General features: G+C 36.2%; 1 long non-coding RNA gene across 1 annotated transcript in view; it reads left to right on the forward strand.

Moving 5' to 3' along the window:
* LOC134736741 (uncharacterized) overlaps positions 1 to 18,982 on the forward strand; it is a 33,938-nt gene extending 14,956 nt beyond the window's left edge. Inside the window, exons 2-3 of the long non-coding RNA XR_010120981.1 lie at positions 15,542 to 15,663; positions 18,941 to 18,982. This is a non-coding gene — a long non-coding RNA (uncharacterized lncRNA). The remainder of the gene's footprint in view (positions 1 to 15,541; positions 15,664 to 18,940) is intronic.
* The last annotated feature ends 2,953 nt before the right edge of the window (positions 18,983 to 21,935 follow it).

Here is a 21,935-nt window from a genome sequence, read left to right on the forward strand (position 1 = left end):
ATTCCATAGTGGATGTCAAATACACTTTTTCAAAATATAAAGAAAAAATACCATAGACAAATATCACTTGCAACATTACGGTTAAAATTAAATATCCAAACATAGCCCTAACCAATAACAGAAAATTAAAAAAAAAATTTATGGATTGGAATTTGTTAAAATATAAAACTTTTCTTTTTCAGAGGATACCATGAATATGTGTAAAAAGCAAATATCAAATCAGCAACAAGTGCTTGCAATTCACTTGACATATTTAAAATATGAGTAGTTCCAACAAATCATAAATAAATGATTAGTAGTCCAATAAAAAAAAGACAAAGTACATTGACAGGAGACTGTATGAAACTCATGAACACTAAATGTATTAGATTCTCTATTGTTAAACAAAATGCAAAAACAATAGAGAACATTATTAATATGGAGTTATTATTTAACAAAATTATTTTATCCATGTTATAGGTAAATATATATATCCAAAAACCCTTGTTTTCTCTGAAAGTTGTCACTTATGAGTCTATTTTGAAAATGTTTAAAGAATAATAATTAATTAACTTTAATAAATAGGTACTCCTATTGAGAAAACAGACATTTCCATAATTTTTCTTCTGTTTCTAATCTAGTAGATGGTAGGAAAATAATGACAATTGCATGTTCATACCTGGAGAATATGCATTCCATTTCTTTTAAACTTTTGCATTCTCAAAACTCTATTGATACCTCAAAGCATACCCTTTGCTGCTGAAAACAGCCTTTCAAGTATAAAGACACACACATCACTTTCCTTAAATCTTATATAAGGCAAGGGCCTAGATGCCTATCAGAAAATGTATTTCAAGAATGCTTTTTTAGTAGTTCCTGTGGCCTTATCTTATATAGGAAGTTTTTTTTTTTAAACATACACACAGTATTTGATGCACATTTTTATTGGAAAGAGCTTTTATTTCCTTAAACGTTTTGTTGTCTAAGTGTGAAAAGTATCCTGCAGTGGAATTTAGTGGCACAGATGCTTATTGTGATAGATGAGATGAACTTGCTTCCCTAAGCATGCATGGGCATGAAATGCATCTGGCTTCTGTACATAAAAGTCAGTTATGTTCCCAAATGTGTCTCTGCATTTACACAGACGTTTAGGGGCAGACACCCTACTGTTCCCTCAAAAGGCGGCTCTGCTTAATTATGAAGTTCAAGTTAGACCAGAAGTGGGAAAATACTAAATTCCACATTGCAGACAGAGCCTGAGCAGGTGATGTCACCACTGCATTCTAAGGTGGCAAGTCCTCAGAGAAGTCACTTATCACCTTACCATGGAGAAAAATAACCGTGTCCAGAACACAAGAGGATGCTTTAAGGTAGCGTACAATCAAGTGTGCAAACCTGTGCAATACATACCAGATGAAATCCAGTTCAGAGGCTCAGGAAAACAAACAAATGAGGATATGATTTAAAAAATAGGACTTAATATAAACAGTCGTGAGAGTAAAACTATTGCTAAGCACATAGGAAACATAAACCAGGCTTTCAGGAAGGAGTTTGGCACCTGTGTGCAGTGGTAGGAGGTGTAATGTGCAGAAATCCGGCCTTTTGTGGCATAGCAACTAAAGTTCCTTTTCTATTGTCCAGACAACCTTAAATATTCCTTTATGCAGTACTATTTTAAAAAGGCCATCTACTGTGCACAATGTGTGAGCATCAAGGACATGAAATTTATCTGGAATATACCAAAACTTTAATCAATAGACTAGGACCAAAGCTTTTAAAAACAGGTTTTCGTAGATAAATCATTATAAGTTATTATTTCCTCGCCATAGGTAAGGCATGATAGATAACTTTACTTTTTCTCAGTCACTTAGTGTGTAGGTAGAATAATGACCCTTAGCAGGATGACCTTTTGAATGTGTTGTTAGGCAGCATGGGAGCATTATGGTTAGAGGTGGAATTAAGATTGCTAATCACCTCACCTTAAACTGGAGCGATTATCCTGAATTATCTAGGTGGGCCCACTGTAGTCACAAAGAACCTTCAGACAGGAAGACGGAGAGACCAGAGTGAGCAGAAGAGCTTGGGGAAACTGGAGCCGAGGCTGAAGTGATGTGCTGTGTCCAAGATGTGCAGAGGCCAAGAGCTCAGGGATACATGTGACCCCTCAAACCCGGTGAATTCTCTCCTGGAATCTCCAGACAAAATATAGACTTGATGATAACTTGATTTTGGCACACTAAGACCCATTTTGGACTTCTGACTCCCAGAAGTATAAAGAAAATAATGTGTTGTTTTAAGCCTCTGAGTTTATGTTAATTTACTGTAACAGCAGTAAGAAACTAACACAGTAAGACGGCTTTTATTTTTATGTGATGTATAGAATTAAATTGGATATTCTAGGAAATATTGGAAATTTATTGATTTATTTTTTTGTCTGAGCTGGAGTCTGGCTCTGTCTCCCAGGCTGGAGTGCAGGGGCGCGATCTCGGCTCACTGCAAGCTCTGCCTCCCGGGCTCCCGCCATTCTCCTGCCTCAACCTCCCGAGTAGCTGGGACTACAGGCGCCGCCACCACGCCGGCTAATTTTCTGTATTTTTAGTAGAGACGGGGTTTCACCGTGGTCTCGATCTCCTGACCTCGTGATCCGCCCGCCTCGGCCTCCCAAAGTGCTGGGATTACAAGCGTGAGCCACCGCGCCAGGCCAGGAATTTATTTTCTTAATATAGTTCTTCATATTAGAATAATGAGAACCATCGAGTAATGAAGTGTTCTATTTTGTGAAGGATGATTATATAAACAGTACGAAGGTTAAAAACAGGGCAGGGCCGGCTGGGCACAATGGCTCATTCATGTAATCCCAGCACTTTGGGAGGCTGGGGCAGGTGGATCTCTTGAGCCCAGGAGTCTCAGATCAGCCTGGGCAACATGTGAAACCCCATCTCCACAAAAATACAAAAACCAGGCAGACGTTGTGGCGGCGCCTGTGGTCCCAGCCACTCAGGAGGCTGCGGTGGAAGGATCGGAGCCCGGCAGGTGCAGGCTGCGGTGGACCGTGATTATGCCACTGCGCTCCAGTCCGGGTGACAGAGTGAGACCCTGTCTCCATTAAATAAATAGACAAATAAATATATATATAAGTAAAAGAGGATGGTGTCTTTTGAAGGCTATTAAAGTCGTCTAAGTGTCCTCTGATTATATGAGGCTGGGATGGTGCATGGAAGGTTGTGTTGAATAACCTGATACTGTCTCTGAAACTATAGAAGCATTAGTAATTTTAGCCTGAGAGTGCTATAATCTGGGATAATTTGGTCCGATACTTCCAGGGAGGGTTGAAGTTTTGAGATAGCTGGAGTTATTTCAGTTGAAGACCAGAATATGAGGCAACTGGATACTCAATTATAATTCAATTTCTACTCTTTATATAAGGTAGAAATGGGTAACATATGGGACACTGTGTTAAAAGTAATGCAGCCATAGTGTAGTGGTAGAAGCAGATGAAAAGTACTACAATAGTCGTATAGATGAGGTACTGGAAAGAAGCAGAGTTGAAAAATTGGAGATAAATGTCAGTTTTCCAGAGCCATGGGATGAAAACCAAACAGGATTACAACAGATTCAATTCACTCAAGATGTCTAACTTGGTAATAGGTCAGAAAACTAAATTTGTCGTATTTTCTTAAAAGTACACAAAAATGTTCCTTTTGATAAAACACGTGTAGTGAACCTTCGGATTTGATTTTTCTTTATGTTCTGTAAACTGCTCACAGTAAAACAGAAAAAAAGTCTGACAAATATGATGGTCCTTAAATCTTGTAGGAGTATGATGCTTCTCCAAAGAATAGAGGTTTTGCTAGGAAGGCCCTAAGCAAGGAATCAAATTTCCTTTTGCAAGAAATAAAATTCTCAAAAGTTCCCTGCACCTTGAAAAGGCTCTGGTTGAAATTAATAGCACAACGTTATTTATTTAAATTTTAACTTCTAAGTTCAGGGGTACAAGTGTAGGTTTGTTACAGAGGTAAGCTTGTGCCATGGGGTTGGTTGTACAGTTTATTTCATCACCCAGGTATTAAGCCTAATATCCATTAGTTGTTTTTCCTGATCCTCATAGCAAATATTACCCCCATAAAGTTTTATGGTTACTTTTTTTCTTATCTTCTGATTAATGCCATTAGATTCACCAATTGAAATTATTTTTCAGTAGTTTAATTCCCTCTAGAAGGTTTAAAAAATGTTTCCGAATTTCCTAAGTCTTCTTTCTTTGTTAGTCTTCTGAAAAGCTATATTCAATAGAATTCATGTGCTTAGGTACAGTTTCACTAAAAGCGTATCTTCAACATTTGACCTGTTTAAAACTTCTTAAGGTGTTAAGGAACATTAGGTTTCAGAGTTTATGGCATTTGATTAGTCTGAATAAATCTTGGCATCAAATTGAATTCAGCAAAAGTAACAGTGATAAATCAGAGAGCAATATTTGAAATGTCTCCATGAAACATTTTAAAACAATTTTTAAGTTCACTAATTTGAGTCATTACACTTGGCCCTAATATAGTAGATTTTAAGTGAAGCTCAGTCGAACCTGGCAGATATCATATACAAACTTTTAATAGTCCTAACAATTCCTGTACCTCATTTGGAAAAAGATTATTTCCAGAGCATCAGTGCTTTGACCAGAAAGGCATTTATTATTCTGTAACACTTTTCTTGAGAAATTAGCATGATTCATTATTTGAGTACGCTCTCTCAGATAAGATTCTAATATTTGGGTGTGAATAAAACTTCAGGGCATTGAAAGCAGCTGGAAGATAGACAATAGGGCGATCATCCTCTCTTGTCATTCTCTATCAAGGTCCTCTATAATTATTGGCCTAAACAGCTATAACTTTATGGTGAAAACAAACCGCTTGGATATAGCGTTAAAGGTTGAAATAATGAATTATACATAAATCTATTTAGTTCAGTTATATTCTGTTGAATTGGGAGAACATCGAATTTTTAAATTTCTCTGCATTTCTTGAAGTTAGGAATAAAAGCTGAGGTGCGGTCTCGTGAAATAATGAGGTCTAGAATAATTTCTGTTAAATTGACTTTTTAGCAGGATAAGTCTACTAAAATCAATATGAATGGAACCTTCAATGTACCACTGAAGATAATTAATCTTTGAGAGGTTAAGTAACCATTACAAGGTAATTTACCTAATTAGCAACTAAACCAACCAAATTTTAGATTTCTTAACTTTAAGACTATTGCTCACATAGTCACGTAAAGTATATCTTCCACATAGTCACAGGCAATCACAAGCTAACACGAGCAGTTAGCACAAAATATATGTTCCACACAGAAAGCAGAACAAAAAAAGACACTTTAAAAATACTTTTCCCTTTTCCAAATTCATATTTAAAAAGTTTCTTGTGGAATTTCCCAAATGCCAGCATGGCCACATATAATACAGATTGATACTCAGACCTCTAATGAGAAACAGTTAGAATTATGCTAAACAAGGAACATTCTATATTGATTTAACAAATTCTCCTCTTTCCACTTATAGTTTCTCATAAAATGTAACATGTTTGTCTCGTGTGGAGTCTGTATAGAAAAAGTGTGATAACTGAAGATATATACACACAGGTGTATGTATGTCTGTGTTCCTGTGTATTATAGCCTTTCTTTAATGGTTTTCTCTTTATATATATATATGTATATATATATATATACTTTAAGTTCTAGGACACATGTGCACAACGTGCAGGTTTGTTACATATGTATACATGTGCCATGTTGGTGTGCTGCACCCAGTAACTCATCATTTACATTAGGTATATCTCCAAATGCTGTCCCTCCCCCTCACCCCACCCCATGACAGGCCCCGGAGTGTGATGTTCCCCTTCCTGGGTCCATGTGTTCTCATTGTTCAATTCACACCTATGAGTGAGAACATGCAGCGTTTGTTTTTTTTTGTCCTTGTGATAGTTTGCTGAGAATTATGGTTTCCAGCTTCATCCATGTGTCTACAAAGGACATGAACTCATCCTTTTTTATGGCTGCATAGTATTCCATGGTGTATATGTGCCACATTTTCTTTTTTTTTTCTTTTTTTTATTATACTTTAGGTTTTAGGGTACATATGCACAATGTGCAGGTTTGTTACATATGTATCCAGCCACATTTTCTTAATCCAGTCTATCATCGTTGGACGTTTGGGTTGGTTCCAAGTCTTTGCTATTGTGAATAGTGCCACAATAAACATACGTGTGCATGTGTCTTTATAGTAGCATGACTTATAATCCTTTGGGTATATATACATATATATATAAAAAAACTATATATATATATTTTGGGGACGGAGTTTCTCTCTGTCACCCAGCTGGAGTGCAGTGGCGCGATCTCGGCTCACTGCAAGCTCCGCCTCCCGGGTTCACACCATTCTCCTGCCTCAGCCTCCAGAGTAGCTGGGACTACAGGTGCCCGCCACCATGCCCGGCTAATTTTTTGCATTTTTAGTACAGACGGGGTTTCACCGTGTTAGCCAGGATGGTCTCGATCTCCTGACCTCCTGATCCACCTTCCTCGGCCTCCCAAAGTGCTGGGATTACAGGCATGAACCACTGCGCCTGGTCTCTATTTAAGTTAGCTCTGTCCAGGACAAACCAGCATTTCAATGATACAAACTGTTTTTGCAAAAAGCAGGTATACACCTATCCATCGTGCAGACATTATGTCTACTTATTTCTCTCTAAATAGATCTTTCATTTTAACAAGTACTTCACCTTCACAAAATTTAGTTGAGTCAGTGAACTCTTATCCAGATGCTATATGTTTGCCAGATTATCAAGAATTAAGCCTCACAGATAGGCTGTTTCCATTTCCTTTAACAAAGTTTATGAGTCCTGGGTTTCTTCTTGATTTCTTGCCAGTGGCATATAATGATGACTCAGCCAAGTCAGTTCCCAGAGTTGGACTCTTTTTTTTCTTATACACAGGAAACTTCTTTTCCAAGAATACTTGTTCCAGTAGCTCACAATCTTCATAGTTGATGATTATAGAATGATCTATGTACTTTCAATGTACCTTCAAAAATGAGATCTGCAGCTGGATAAGACGTGTGTGTGTGTGTGTGTGTGTGTGTCTTAGTAGACTTAAACAGTTCATTGAATAAGAAGCCTAGTTGATAGTGTAAGGAGAGAGTTAGAAGAACAGGGAATTATTTGGTTTAAGGAATTGTGAAGAAAGGTGCTATGCCATTAAAATTTTTCTATACTTTTGTGTTAAATCTTAATTTTTTGCAGAATTTACTAAGCTGCAGGAAACTGTCAAAATTGACTGTTGCTAAGTTCCATATTGCTTCGTAACTATCTTAAAACAAAAGTTGGTTGATACCAAAGTACAATTGTTCCTCTAGCTTTCATAAATTGAGACAGGTTTTTTTCTCACCCTCCACATACCTATGGCTGGAAGCCGAGGTGGTTGTTCTTGGTTCCCGTTACAACTTCTAGACTGTTAATTTCTTCGCTCCTTGCAAATCAGACTGTTTCTTTGAAACTCAAACCCCTTGGAAATATCAGCCATGCCCCTTTGGTATTACCATCATCAACAGACCTCCCTCCTGGGCACTCTGGTCTTTTTTTTTTTTTTTTTTTGAGATGGAGTCTTGCTCTGTCACCCATGCTGGAGTGTAATGGTGTGATCTCGGCTCACTGCAACCTCCTCCTCCCGGTTTCAAGTGATTCTCCTGCCTCAGGTTCCTGAGTAACTGGGATTACAGTTGCATACCACCACACCCAGCTAATTTTTGTGTTTTTGGTAGAGACGGGGTTTTGCCATGTTGGCCAGGCTGGTCTCGAACTCCTGACCTCAGGTGATCTGCCTGCCTCAGTCCCCCAAAGTGCTGGGATTACAGGCATGATCCACTGCACCTGGCCTCTTGTCATTTATTTAAGGCTTTAGATCTTTTGCTCAATATCATCTTCAGGCAAGTTCAGCCATCATTTTAGTGGCTCAGCTTTCACGTGATAGGACCAGTACAAACCTCGGTTCCCCGTTTTTTGACATCTTTATTTCCATTACTTTTTTTCTTTCCTCCACTTTATTGTCATCAAATCTGAAACATTTTCTATAAGGGTATATACCACCAGGATCTAGATGCAAATATTCTGCCTCCTGGACATCACTCCTTGCCAGCTCATTGGCCCAGATGTCCTAATTCCTACAACCCTTCATTTTCACTGAGACTCTCCTTAGGACACAGCTGCTGCTGCTCCCTCACGATCCATCCGTCCTCTCTTGCTTTCAGTTTCCACGTTTTCCTCCTCAAATGCCATAGTTCATTTTTAGCATTCCCTTGCAACTACCCTGAGCTTCATTTTCCCACAATTTATTTGTTTCTGTTTCTCTTCCCAAATTTTAAATATTGATGTTTCTAAGGGTTCTGTCCTAATTGCTCTTCTTTTCTCTCCACACACATACTCTCTCTAAGCTCTAAACACTACTAAACAGCTCATAATTTCCAGTCTTAGAGTTTGGCCCAGACCTTTATTCTGGGAGTTGATGATTTACATGACAATAGCACTCGAATAATTCAGAGGTAACATGTCCTGGTTTCCCACATGTCAGTAAGTGGCACTGCCAGCCATGCTAGACGCTTATAAGTCATTTTTGGCCCTTCCTCAATATTCTGACAATATCCAATTCAACATTCATTTAAAAAATATTTTGGTTCCAAATGCATCTGTAATTTCCTCCACCTCTTTTGATTTCCAATGTCCCCAGCCTAGCCAGAGCCACATATTTTCTTACCTACGCTTATTTTCTTAGGTCATCCTTAGTCAACCTACTTGAATTCTTAATCTCCTACACCCTGTTAGCTACAGAGAAACCAAAGTGATCTCTTAACATGTCTTTCAGTTACCAACTCTCCCACTTTTCTGGTGTACTTGGACTAAGATTTATGTTCCTCATCATTACTAATGAAGACCTGTACTGTTTCACATATCCTTCTCTTTCAGCGACGTCTCACATTAGTCTTTCTCCCTTCTGTACTTCATCCAGATTCCTACTTTTCAGTTTTTCATTTCATCCAATTCACAGGTTTCTTCTTCATGCCAAGATCTTGCTCATATATTAGGGTCCATGAACACAGGGGGTTTTTCCTAAAAGACGAATCTTTCTGTAGTGTATGAAAAGCTAACTCTTTTTATTCTCAGGTCTTACCTTAAATATTCTCACTTGAAAGAAGTGGTTAGAATCTGTATAATCCAAATTAATATTTCTTTTTTTTCTTTTTCTTTTGAGACAGGGTCTTGCTGTGTCACCCAGGCTGGAGTGCAGTGGCACAATCTTGTCTCACTGAAACCTCTGCCTCCTGGGTTCAAGCAGTTTTCCTTTTTCAGACTCCTGAGTAGCTGGGACTACAAGCGCACACCACTACACCCGGCTAACTTTTTTATTTTTAGTAGAGATGGGGTTTTGCCATGTTGATCAGACAGGTCTGAAACTCCTGGACTGAAGTGATCCATCCGCCTTGGCCTCCCAAAATGCTGGGATTACAGGCATAAGCCACCACGCCCAGCCCAAATTAATATATCTATATATAAAAATTATATGTATGAATCCTATATAATCTGAATTAAGATTGTATCTAATATTCGCCCCAAAACACTTGTTGGATATTCAGTCCCTTGCTTCACTTTGCATGTGAACACATTTTGTAATAATCTCTTCTCTTTGCTCAGTTGGGTTTCTGTGCCTGTCTTCGTCTTCAGAATTGAAACCCTGGGAGTACAGGACTGTGGCTTTCTTATTCACCACTGCAGCTCCGTAACTAAGAGAGCATCTGATACATATGTGTGAAGGGAATTGGTTAAATATAGACCACTAGGTCCAGTGGAGTCCACAGCCTATTCACTTCATGTAGTTTCCAAGAAACAAATGCTTCTCAACATATATTAATGAATGAGATATGGGCCAGGATATCTGGTCTGGCTGGAGATAGCTTAACTTTGAGTTCACTTGAGAGGGTATCAGTGTGAGCAGGGATGCTTTCACTCACTTCAAGAATTGCATGGTGTTTAGGGGGAAGAATCACCCTGCTTCTCTGGAGAGACATGAGGGCTCTGTGGCTCCTGTGGGCTCTCAAACTGTTGGAAGATGACTGCTAAACCTGAGTTTTCAGGTCTCCTAGTTATATTCATTTAAACTTATAGATGATTTGTCACTATTTTAAGTTGTTTTTCACTGAAAATTCAGTCTGAATATAGAGCCTTATTTCATTCAGAACAGAAAGAATGGGTTACGGTGAAATCTGTTTATCTCTAATTTTTAAGTAAGTACAATTTTATAAACCAGTTATTCCTAACTTGAGAGGCCTGGAGGATTTATTACAACGTGTATTTCAGGGCCACATCTGCAGAAGTTTTGATACAACATTTCCTTACTAATCCCCCTGACAGCACATTTTAGCAGGCATCCTGTGTTATTGAGAAGCAGAACGTTTATGCACCACACTTTGGGAGAGAGAAGTGCATGTTATGTTACCATTTAAAGATGCCTGGTTCTTGTGGGTCAAATTGGCAAATGATTTATCTGAACGAATGGCAGAGTGGAATTTTAATACTTTAGGGTTTTCAGGAATCTTAGAGCTGTTTTCATTTGTCTCATACATAGAGCCTGAACCTTGAAGACATTAATGAATTTGTCACAGAAATTAAATTGGGCCAAAATTTACATTTCCAACCCATGTCTGTGCTCTTCATTCTAAAGCACAATGGCCTAGAGTCATATTTTAACCTCTTTTATCTTATTAAAAAATAAAATAAAATAAATAATTGTAAATACATGCATGTATTATACCTATATATACAATTTATATACATTACAATATTAATTTGAACTACACATGACATCACTAGTAAAGGCCAGTTACAGTTTAGACTGAGATAAGCCCTGTGAGAATTTACTAAGGTCAAAAAGACTCCTTTTAATAGTGACTCAGTGGCACCTACTCTAAGGACAAAGGCTCCAGTATGTATCCTAATCTAAGTTATTACTGAATGTGAGTCCTGTGATAGCTTCTAATGAAAATTTTCCATTGAAAAAAATCAATGTTAATAACAGGAACTCGAGAGCTGTAATGGGTTCTGCTGTGTTTTTTGGGCTTAGACTGTGTGCTATAATATGCTAAGAAGAGGAGTTGATGACCTGTGAGCTCTGGTCACTTCCTGATCTCATTTGATTCTTTGGTCTTTAGTTTTAAAAGGGTGATCAGAGGGGTTGCTTTATAATGGAGAAGTTGAACAAAAGGTCCATCAACCTGCAGGCTCACTGTCACAGCGCAAGTTTCACTGGATAAGCATTTCAGTAAAGAGGACTATTGCCAACAGCAGTACTTGCAAGGAAGCTTTGTTCCAGAGAGGATTTTTTTTTTTAAGGAAGCTGCTAGAAAAACTGACACTACAAGCTAACTAGAGTCACTCTTTCTAGATATCAATGAAATTGTAAGTCTGAAGACATTACTTACCTAGATACAGAAATGGACTTTAAGAACCAACTTTATACATACCTAATATACCTAGGCTTATTGATCAACTTGGCTGGCTGGGGAAGAATAAAACCATCTAGAATATCCACATGATGAGAGAAAGCATTCGGGGAGGGCAGACAGATACTTGATGCTGGCCACAGATAGAACCCAGAGACGCTCTGTGATTGAAGATTTTCTAATACCTGGAAGCTTCGATGTGCTCTTATAACGTGTTCTAAAGCCCTTTAATTCAAGACTACCCTTCCTAGTTGGTACCTGTAGATGTAATGCATCTCCTAAGGTATTACTCTAGGCTCCATCGGACAGAACAACTACCTGGAGGTAGGTGGTGGAGCCTCCGGACTGCACGACACATTTCACAGTGCTGTTTACTCCAAAACACTGGCCTAATTGAACTAATGTAGCTATTGGGTAAGACGAGAAGTAATATACGAACATTCTTAAAGTCAGTTCTCTTTTCCCGTGTGATCTTAAACATTTGAAAGACCAAGATGAACACTATTGAATAGAATTGTGTTTACATCGTCATAACTAATCTGAAAGGCTAAGTTTTACCTCTTTCACTGCACATCCAATCTATTTTATGGGCAGAAGAGCACAATGGGCTCAGCTATCCAGGCTTTAGGAGTTATTTTAATCTTTAAAGAACAATAGACACAAGTAAAAGTACATACATAAAGTAGGTATTTTATATTTAATTTGTATTTTCATATGCATGAAAACGGTGTTCCAAAAAAAGATTAGAGAAGTCCATGTCATGTCTTTCTGGTTAATGTTACTTTATTTTTTAGTTCATCTACCATACTGCTTACAAGTTACTTGTTTTTTTTTCATGGAAAATTTTTTTTAAATGAATTGATTTTACTTTTCATCAGCACAATTGTTGACTAATACCAAAGTTAGTTAGAAGGTTATGATTTTTATATTTATAGAATGGCAGGGGCAGCATTTAGATAATACATCATAGTAACTTGACATTTATGAAATATTAGTTTTCCATAAACATGAACTCCGAGAGGAAGGTTACATTTTTTTAAATTATAATAACATTTTGAAAACCATCTGTCCTTTAAAATGTTACTAAAATATATATTGGAACTGGTGTTTCAGATTCCAGTCTTTCCTGAAGAGTGTTTTGAGATTTTTTTCAAATACTGCCTCAGTTCTATATAAAATAGTAAAAATTCTACCTTGTAAAATGACTACTGGATGTAGGTAAGAAGTAGTTAAGGAAATATTACATAAAAGTAGATTTGCAAAGGTAATTTGCTGGAGGATTATTTACACTTTGATGAGTGGATCTGGCTATTTTGATACTAAGTGAAAGTGGTTCCACTGGAATTAGAAGGGAATAGAGATCTGAAAGCAGGAGTGAAAAGAATGTGTGTAAGCCGGGCACGGTGGCTCATGCCTGACCTCAGGTGAGTCGCCCACCTCAGCCTCCCAAAGTGCTGGGATGACACGCTTGTTAAGTGGTACTCTAATTAATCAGTAACTTAAACCTCAAAAGAGATTCATTATGTACACAAAATTAATCTTGTGTAATCAAGTGTATAAGTAAAATTAATTGAAGAAATCAAAAAACGCACGGTGGCTGACACCTGTAAACTCAGTGCTTTCGGAAGTCTAGGTGGGAGGATCCCTTGACCTAAGGAGGCTGAGACCAGTCAAGCAACACGGTGGGACCCATCTCTGTAAAACAATTAGCCAGGGATGGTGGTGCGTGCCTGTAGTCCGAGCTACTTGAGAGGCCGAGGCAAAAGTATCGCTTGAGCCTAGGACTTGGAGTCTGCAGTGAGCTATGATCACACCACTGACTCCAGCCAGAGCAACAGAGGGAGACAATGAGAACACGTGGACACAGGAAGGGGAACATCACACTCTGGGGACTGTTGTGGGGTGGGGGGAGGGGGCAGGGACAGCATTAGGAGATATACCTAATGCTAAATGACGAGTTGATGGGTGCAGCACACCAACATGGCACATGGATACATATGTAACAAACCTGCACGTTGTGCACATGTACCCCAAAACTCAAAGTATAATAATAAATAATAAATCACAAAACACTTGTAATTCCAAATCCAGATATAAAAACCACAGGAATACTTATATAAACACACGTTATACACAGATATAGTATATGTATGATAAAATATACTTGTATGTTCAACTTGGGAAAAGTTGATGATTTTAGAAACTAATAATTCTATTGCCTTGTGCTCTAATGATTTTCAATTTGAAGATGTATTTGGGATCAAATACATGAGGCTCCATATACAAGACATCTTTCTTTCCCCTCTTCTCAGCATCATTTTATGGCTGATTATTGGACTACAACTGGGAGATCTAGAACTAAATTCCTGCTTAGTGTTTACTTGTTCAGAGCATATTCTTTGAAATCGTCCTGTTTTGCCTCAGTCTCCACAGTGGTACCTACTAACCTCATGACTAGGGGATCGTGTAGCATTTCTCTAAGGCTTGTTTTCTTAGCTGTGAAGTGGTAAATTTTGGAAGTGCTTTGTTCATAGGATTTCTGTGGAAACTGAATTGGGTAAAGAATGTAAGGCATTTAGCACAGTCAAATAACCTGGATTACAGTAACTTTTCAAGGAGTGTTTATTAGTACTTAAACTGTCATTGTCATCAAAATTCTGTTTTTACATATGAACTTAGAAATGTCATTGTAACCTTCTCAACTCATTTGGTCATTTAAAATGGAGAGGTTGAGTTAGGTGTTTCTTAAATTTCTCTTTAGCTCTGATACTATGAGTCTGACGTTAAGTAATGCAAAGTTGGTAATTAAATCTTCCCCTTTCGTGATGTAGGAGAAAGGCATAAAAAATTTCTGGGTGACTGAATTCCCTTGCAAGTTTATTAGAATTGTAATTACGTAGCATTTTGAATAAAGCGTTCATTCTGGAAATCATTAAGTTTACTTTTCTTAACTCCGTATTTTGTCAACTGTGGAAAAATTGGGATTTAGGAGTAACCTCTGATTTAAAATTCCACCTACTAACCATTTAAATTGTAGTCTTGTAATTTCCTAACTTTGGTCTTGAAGGTGTTTTTCATTCTTACGCGTTCTTATACTGTATTATGTATTTATGCGACATAAAATGTATAGTTTTAACGATTGCACATGTTTACATATGAAAGGTGTAGTTTTGAACTTATCATTATTAAATTTGCTAGTTTTGCTTCACTATTCATTTTGGACACTTATCCATATTAGTACATGCAACTCAAGTTTATTCTTTTGAGCTACTGTATATCATTCAAATGTATGAATAAATAACCTTGCTTTGGTGGACATTTAAGTATTTTCATGTATCAGTATGAAAAGCAGTTTCAAAATGAACATTCAAATATACATTGTCATATATGTGTATAATATTTGTATATATGAAGGTTCCTGTCGGTCACATATCTGAAATCAAAATTACAAGTGTTTTGTACCTTCTAGAATTAATTTTACTCTCAATTTTAAGTAAACAAGATTAGTTTTTGCACATGATGCACCTCTTTATTCAGTTAAAATTACTGACATAATTAGAATACCACTTAAAACTTGAGAATATTTTCAAGGGTATTTATGCAAAACTTACATAAATGTGTTGAAAAGTCCTTTTGTATATATGTAGAGATTACATGGTATGTTAAATTCATCAATTTGCCTAAATATCAAGTTATACTTAAGTAGTGTCCATACACCATGTTTTTGCTTGACTGAACCCCAATATGTATATCGGGAGTACTTTTTAACATTCATAGGTTAAGTGGCCTGTTTTGGAAAATGATATTAAAAATGGAATTCAGATGAATGCTTACAGATTAAGATGAATGAGCTTTCGTATTAATCATCAACATGACAACCCTAAAGGGAAGCATGATTTTCAAATGTACCTCCTTGTAGGCAGGATAATTCAGAAATGCACAGTGCATATTAGATATGGGATTTGAGTCATAGTGTATTTCTCTAAGAATGTAATTTATTGTACTTTCACATCCACCCCACTGAATATGCAGAGTTTAAGATGCAATGGCCAGAAGACATGAGCGTGTCACTAGAAGGATGTGGACGTGGGCTCCGGGGCTGTTGATGATGACGGTGGTCTTTTGGGGTCATCAGGGGAATGGACAAGGCCAAGGTAAGTGCAAGGATTTTCCAATTCTTTGCGAGTTGGATGCGGATTTCGCTTTGTGATGAAATTATGTTGAGTCTTTGGTTTGATGTTTAAGCAATTTGTTACAATCTTCCGTCAGGTTTTTGTTACAGGGTATTGTAATATCTCTGCAACAGTTAAATTGAAATAGAATTAGGTGTGAGTAAATGCATCAAAATTGAAGCCATCTTTCTGAAATTGGCTTTTCTCTGTTGTAATTGGTGATATGTATATATATGTGAGGTATTATGAGACCATATATATGCGTGTGTCTCTGTTGTAGTTGGTGATATGTATATATATGTGAGGTATTACGAGGCCATATATATGCGTGTGTGTGGGTTTTGGGTGGGTGGGTGTGCCTGTGAGTTTGTGTGTGTGGTATTTTACAGGAACACGTAGCATATAAAGTTGTTGTGATTTTGAAGAAAAGTTTTTGGATGTTTGTCTCTTTAGGGTTTTTATGTTTTTGGATGTTTGTCTCTTTAGGGTTTTTATGTTTTACATTTTAAAATTTCAAGAACCTATTCTTAAAGGATGTGATGTTCTTTAGAAATTAAATGAAAAATGTGACGTTTCTCGTTCTTCTGCCAAGTGTATTTAGGGGAAATTAATGAGAGAGTGGAGCTGCAAGGTTGTGGCATGCTGAAATGTCCGTTGGAGAGTAGAAAAGGCCCATAGATTTTGTAATAAGGCTTTCAATACTGATTTGATCAATAGCTGTATGGAGTGGTTTGTGCCAAATCTAGTATCTGTGAATGTATTTTGTGATAAGTATTGTATTATTTTTGGAGGTGTGTTGCCTGCTCAGATACAAATTGCAATTCTGTATTTTATGTGATAAAACATCCTGACACCCCTGAAATTTTTTTTCCTTTCGGGGCAAGTATATTCGGCATTGATTTTCTGCATTTTCAAGGCTTGAAATGAAATCTGTGGGCAGGAAGTTTACAGAGTTATTTCAAGGGGTAGGTATATTTCTCCAGATAAAATTGAAAGTGTGCAGTGTTATTATATAATTGTGATGAAGTTCAGCTTTGCTAGTTTGAAGTATCTAATAAAGTTTAACACTTTTTAAAAGATCCTTCAAAAACAGCAGTTTTCTTGCCATTTGTAATATTGTTCAATGAAGTTTTGAAATGAAATAGATATTTTTCAAAACCACAAATGCATCTGTGCCTTTGTATATGAACAGTTGTGTATACATGTAAGCAGATAATACATTTTGTTAATTAAGATCAGCTTTGATTTTAGTTTTTCTTTCCTGTCATTCAGAATTTGTATTTGCATCTAATAGAATTCTCATTTTTCTTTTTTTGTGATAAAACTAATGTAAAATATATTCAATACACATAGTAGTTTTTTTCACCAAAGGTCTAAAACAGGAATATGTAGACAGTAGCTACGTTGGATTTCTGTGGCTATAAGAGTTGTCTATTTCTCTGGTAATGTGTAGAATTACTAAAATGCAGCATGACAACTGTTTCTCTGTAATAGTGATCCAACATGACATGTAGTATTACACAGGGTTGCTAATACCTTCCTCTGACCATCATTTCCAGTAATTGTGGCTTGTTTTAGATGAGGAATAGGTTATTAGATATTTAAAATATTTGATAAAAATAGGTATCTTCTCTCTTATTTACCCAAACCCTTTTATTTACTCAATATTGATGGCTCAAGTATTCTATCTTTCGCTAGGGACCATCATTTATTAAAAAATGGCCTGAAATCAATTCCAAGTCTACCTGTAGTGAAGCTTCTAGAAGGAAATGCAAGTTAAGTAATTTGTTTTCTTTCTAAAAGGATAAATTAAAATAGACAATGATTCAATCAACAAAACAACTTAATAGAAAACATAATGGAATGCTTTGATATTACGATTCAGGGAATTTTGCTTCCTTTGTGGTAGCTAGATTGAGTGAAGGAGATTGCTTAGGTATAATGAGCAAATCTTTTAATTGCAAGTATAACCCAAGCTGCATATCATGATTTAGCTCAATAAGCCTCATTAAATATTAAATATTACCTTTTAACTTTTATGCAATTAAGCAGAATTTAAAAATAAAAGTTTTAAAAATTAAAGTTTTTATTACTAAGTATCTTTTAAAATACAAATCTCACAGCTCCCTATTGTCAAGAAAAGAACACATGAAAATTTATAAATAAGGTTTTATCTCTATTAAGTTTACAGTCTTGCAGTAAATATTGGTTATTGGGACCCACCATGTCCATGATTATGAATAAGTATCAATGAAGTATGACTCTTGCAGCAAATATGCATGCAAATGTTTTAAGATTATTTTCACATTATTTCACATAATTTCTTAAGCATAATAGGATAAGTAAATTATACTTTCTACACAAGCTCTTCATATTTATGAATAGACCATGTTCTAAATGTTTCAGTCATTGGGGAATCCCAATGTCATATTTATGAGTGGACCATGTTCTAAATGTTTCAGTCATTGGGGAATCCCAATGTCATATTTATGAATGGACCATGTTCTAAATGTTGCAGTCATTGGGGAATCCCAGTGTCATATTTATGAATGGACCATGCTCTAAGTGTTTCAGTCATTGGGGAATCCCAGTGTCATATTTATGAATGGACCATGTTCTAAATGTTTCAGTCATTGGGGAATCCCAGCGTCATATTTATGAATGGACCATGTTCTAAATGTTTCAGTCATTGGGGAATCCCAGTGTCGTATTTATGAATGGGCCGTGTTCTAAATGTTTCAGTCATTGGGGAATCCCAGTGTCGTATTTATGAATGGACCGTGTTCAAAAGGTTTCAGTCATTGGGAAATCCCAATGTCATATTTATGAATGGACCATGTTCTAAATGTTTCAGTCATTGGGGAATCTTCCTAGAGAAACCGTGTGAGAAATTGTAGCTAAGCTCAAAAACGGAAGACAAAAATCGATTTAACGAAGAATGTAGATTAATGTCATAGTATTATCGTGACTGTGTGCAACCACTACTTATAAACAATGATATAAGAAACGCAGTCTGAAATCTGAATTCTAAATAGGAATGTAGGGCCATTATCCCTCTGGGAACCTTAGGGTCAAAATAAGAGAAAAGGGATGAATGGTGGGTTGGAAGTAAGTCAGTGATCCTTCTCAATTTTTTTTATCTGTCAAGAAAAGCATCGGATTGAGGACATCCATTTTCCTACTTCTGAGTTACAGAATAATAGGTACTTATCCTGAATATGACATTCCCTGACGTGGACTCTGTGTCTTTGCTGCTTAGGTGGTGTGTGCATGAGAAAGTGCTTAACATCTGAAAACGGAGGCAATCCTTAGAGAAAGATATATATGAATTTTAAAAGGAAATATACCTACGATGGAAATAAAACAAATAGCATAAATATCTAGCTGTATTTTGTCTTTTTGGTAACTATTACAATATATACATTTTCAAACAACTAAGTTCAGCACTGACTTTGGGAGAATCTAGATAAAACTGAACTGACATATAATAAGCATTGGTGTAATTAATAGCACAGCGGGCAGAACCATGGGGGTATTTCCTGAGGAAGAGGGACTATAGAGAGGCAAAAGAAAACCCAGCTCATTCTGGGGAGTGCCAGGAGCAGTTATTATATTCAGAACTGAGAACTTATTTCTAACTCACCAACCCATAGTTCTGGCTGAAGTGCAGTGGTGCAGTCATAGCTCATTCACAGCCCCAAACTCCTGGGTTCATATGGTCCTCTCATCTCAGCCTCCTGGTAACTGTGACCACAGGTGTGCACTACTCTGTCCAGCCAGTTTATTTTATATTTTATTTTCATTTCATTTGTAAAGACTGGGTCTTGCTATGTTGCCCAGGCAGGTCACGAACTCCTATCTTCAAGCAGTCCTCTAAACTAGGCCTCCCAATGTACTGAGATTACAGGCATGAGCCATTGCACCTGGATCAAAAATATTTCTGTCTTAATGGCTTTAACAAAGAAGTGCCATTTTGGGGATATATACAATGGTGTGCTGTTTGGGAGTGACACAAAAATAATTATAAGAAGAGTGGAACGAATATGTCAGTATGTTTTCAAAAGCAAGTTAGCCCAAGTTTTTAAACAAGCATAATTTTAGAGTTTTTGTAACTAACTTAGGGTTTAAATGTAGCAAAAATTTTAAACATTATCATGAATACACAGAAAATTTTAATCAATTTGGTTTCCACAATGAATTTACATGCTTAAATTCCTAATTTCAATTTGCTGCTAGATATGAGAAAGTTTGAAATTTTGAAGAAGCAAGTGATGCTTACAAATGTAGCAAACTTAAATTTTGAGGACAATTTAATTTAACTTCCATTTTTATGACCAGATTTTGGGTCAGCTGTTAAGCATTCAAAAAATAAAATCTGATAATATCTGGCAATTCCAATTTTCAGTTTTATTGATCTTCACCATGAAATAATATATAAGGTAAGGGGCAAAATTTTGGAAAAGCAGATCACTTTGTTGTCCTATTTAGCAGGTTCTCAAATTATGCCATCTTGGAATCATTACAAGTAATTATACGAAGACAATATCTTGTGTTTTGTATTTCATTGTTACACATCCAAGTGTTCTCTAGAGATATCAGAGAAAACCCACTCAAGAAGGGAAGGTTAGATAAACAGCCCTCTCTCTCTCTCTCTGTCTTTGCCTCCATTTGGTTCCTTATATTCATTTCTCAGTGCATTTCAAAGTTAATTTTATTGTTCCCTTCATTTTCTCTTTCATTCCAGAAGTTTAAGTGATTGCATAATTCTTTTGACAGCTGAAGGTAGTATCCGACTTTGAATGAAAGGTTTACAGCTACGGCTTTTCAATTAGAAAATCTCAGATCATGTGATCTATGAGTTTTAATATCTTAGGATCATGACCAGTAAGGAATAATCACTTTGAAAAACCTTGATGCTACCTAGAGTTTGTGTTTTGTGAGGTTGCTTGGTAAATTATTTTCATTTGATAATTGAATATTGCTTCAAGAGAGGTGAGCTCAGACATTTGGCAATGAATATTGAATGTGCATTCCAAGAGACATGACCTTAAATTATCATCAAGCTAAGTAGTAGTGAAATTGAACTCTGCTGTATAATAGAAGTCAGTGTTTCTTACATCTTTATGATATATAAGTATTTTTACATTGTGGTAGATAATAATTTGTATGGGGACATTAAATTGAATTTAATTTATCCCATGGCAGAATTATGTAACATAGGTCATTTTAGTTTTTGATTTAAGCATCTTAAAATTATACATGCAAATATTGAACACATAAAACCCACATGAATACACACTGCCAAACATTTGAAATCCTAACAGTCATTTCCAACAGCTTTTTCCTACAAAAGAAGTCAGCTATTCTTAGAGATGACATGCATTCCCATAGCTTGAGAGGTGCACACTATAAGGTAAACAGAGAAAGGATTACAGCAGTTTAAGAATACCAGCGGATTTAGTTTAAAGACAATAGACTTTTGAATTACTTGTCTTCAAAATTTGGTTTCTTGAGAAAATTATCTGTGTAGATTAATCATGCATTTCAGATACTTTCCGGACATCTGAATGTTGTTTTCTTAAAAGTAGCCAGCAAGCCTTTTTATGCAGTCTGCATGGGAGATAGTAAGAGATGTGTATGCTGTATATCTACTAGTAGAGATTGGTTTTTGAGTGCTTCCTTAAAAAATTATTTTTTCTGAAGAAAGGGATTTCTTTTTTATAATTTAGATTAGATGATTTTAAATGTTTTTAGGATTTAACCTCTCTGATCATCAGGGTCATTGCCATGGAAAAAATGCAAGTCATAGCATATTTCATTTTTATAAGGAAAGAAGTTGATAATTTAGACTTTTTTCTTTTACTAAATTGAATTACATCATTCAATATTTGGATGGCATTAATTCACAATAGTAACAAAAAAAATCTTACTATTCAACATAATAAAGTATGATTTCCTTCACATTTAACTTAATTTGTTCTTTAAAACATCTCCTAATGAAGGTTTTCTCATCCTCTGAAGCTGAATTTATTTAGGAAAAAATATTTTAAACACCATCCCAAGTGATATAACTATTTTTATTGAGCTTTGATGTTCTATTTGAACATATTTGAAGACTGTACAATCACTCAATTTAGAATTAAGATTTTATTTGGAGATTTTGGTTCTATTTGAAATCTGTTGTGGAATTAAACATGAAGAATACGTCAATTTACTAGATGTCATTGTCTATGACACATTTTAGTCTTATCTTT

This window comes from Symphalangus syndactylus, chromosome 5 (genome assembly GCF_028878055.3).
Source record: "Symphalangus syndactylus isolate Jambi chromosome 5, NHGRI_mSymSyn1-v2.1_pri, whole genome shotgun sequence".
NCBI lineage: Eukaryota > Metazoa > Chordata > Mammalia > Primates > Hylobatidae > Symphalangus > Symphalangus syndactylus.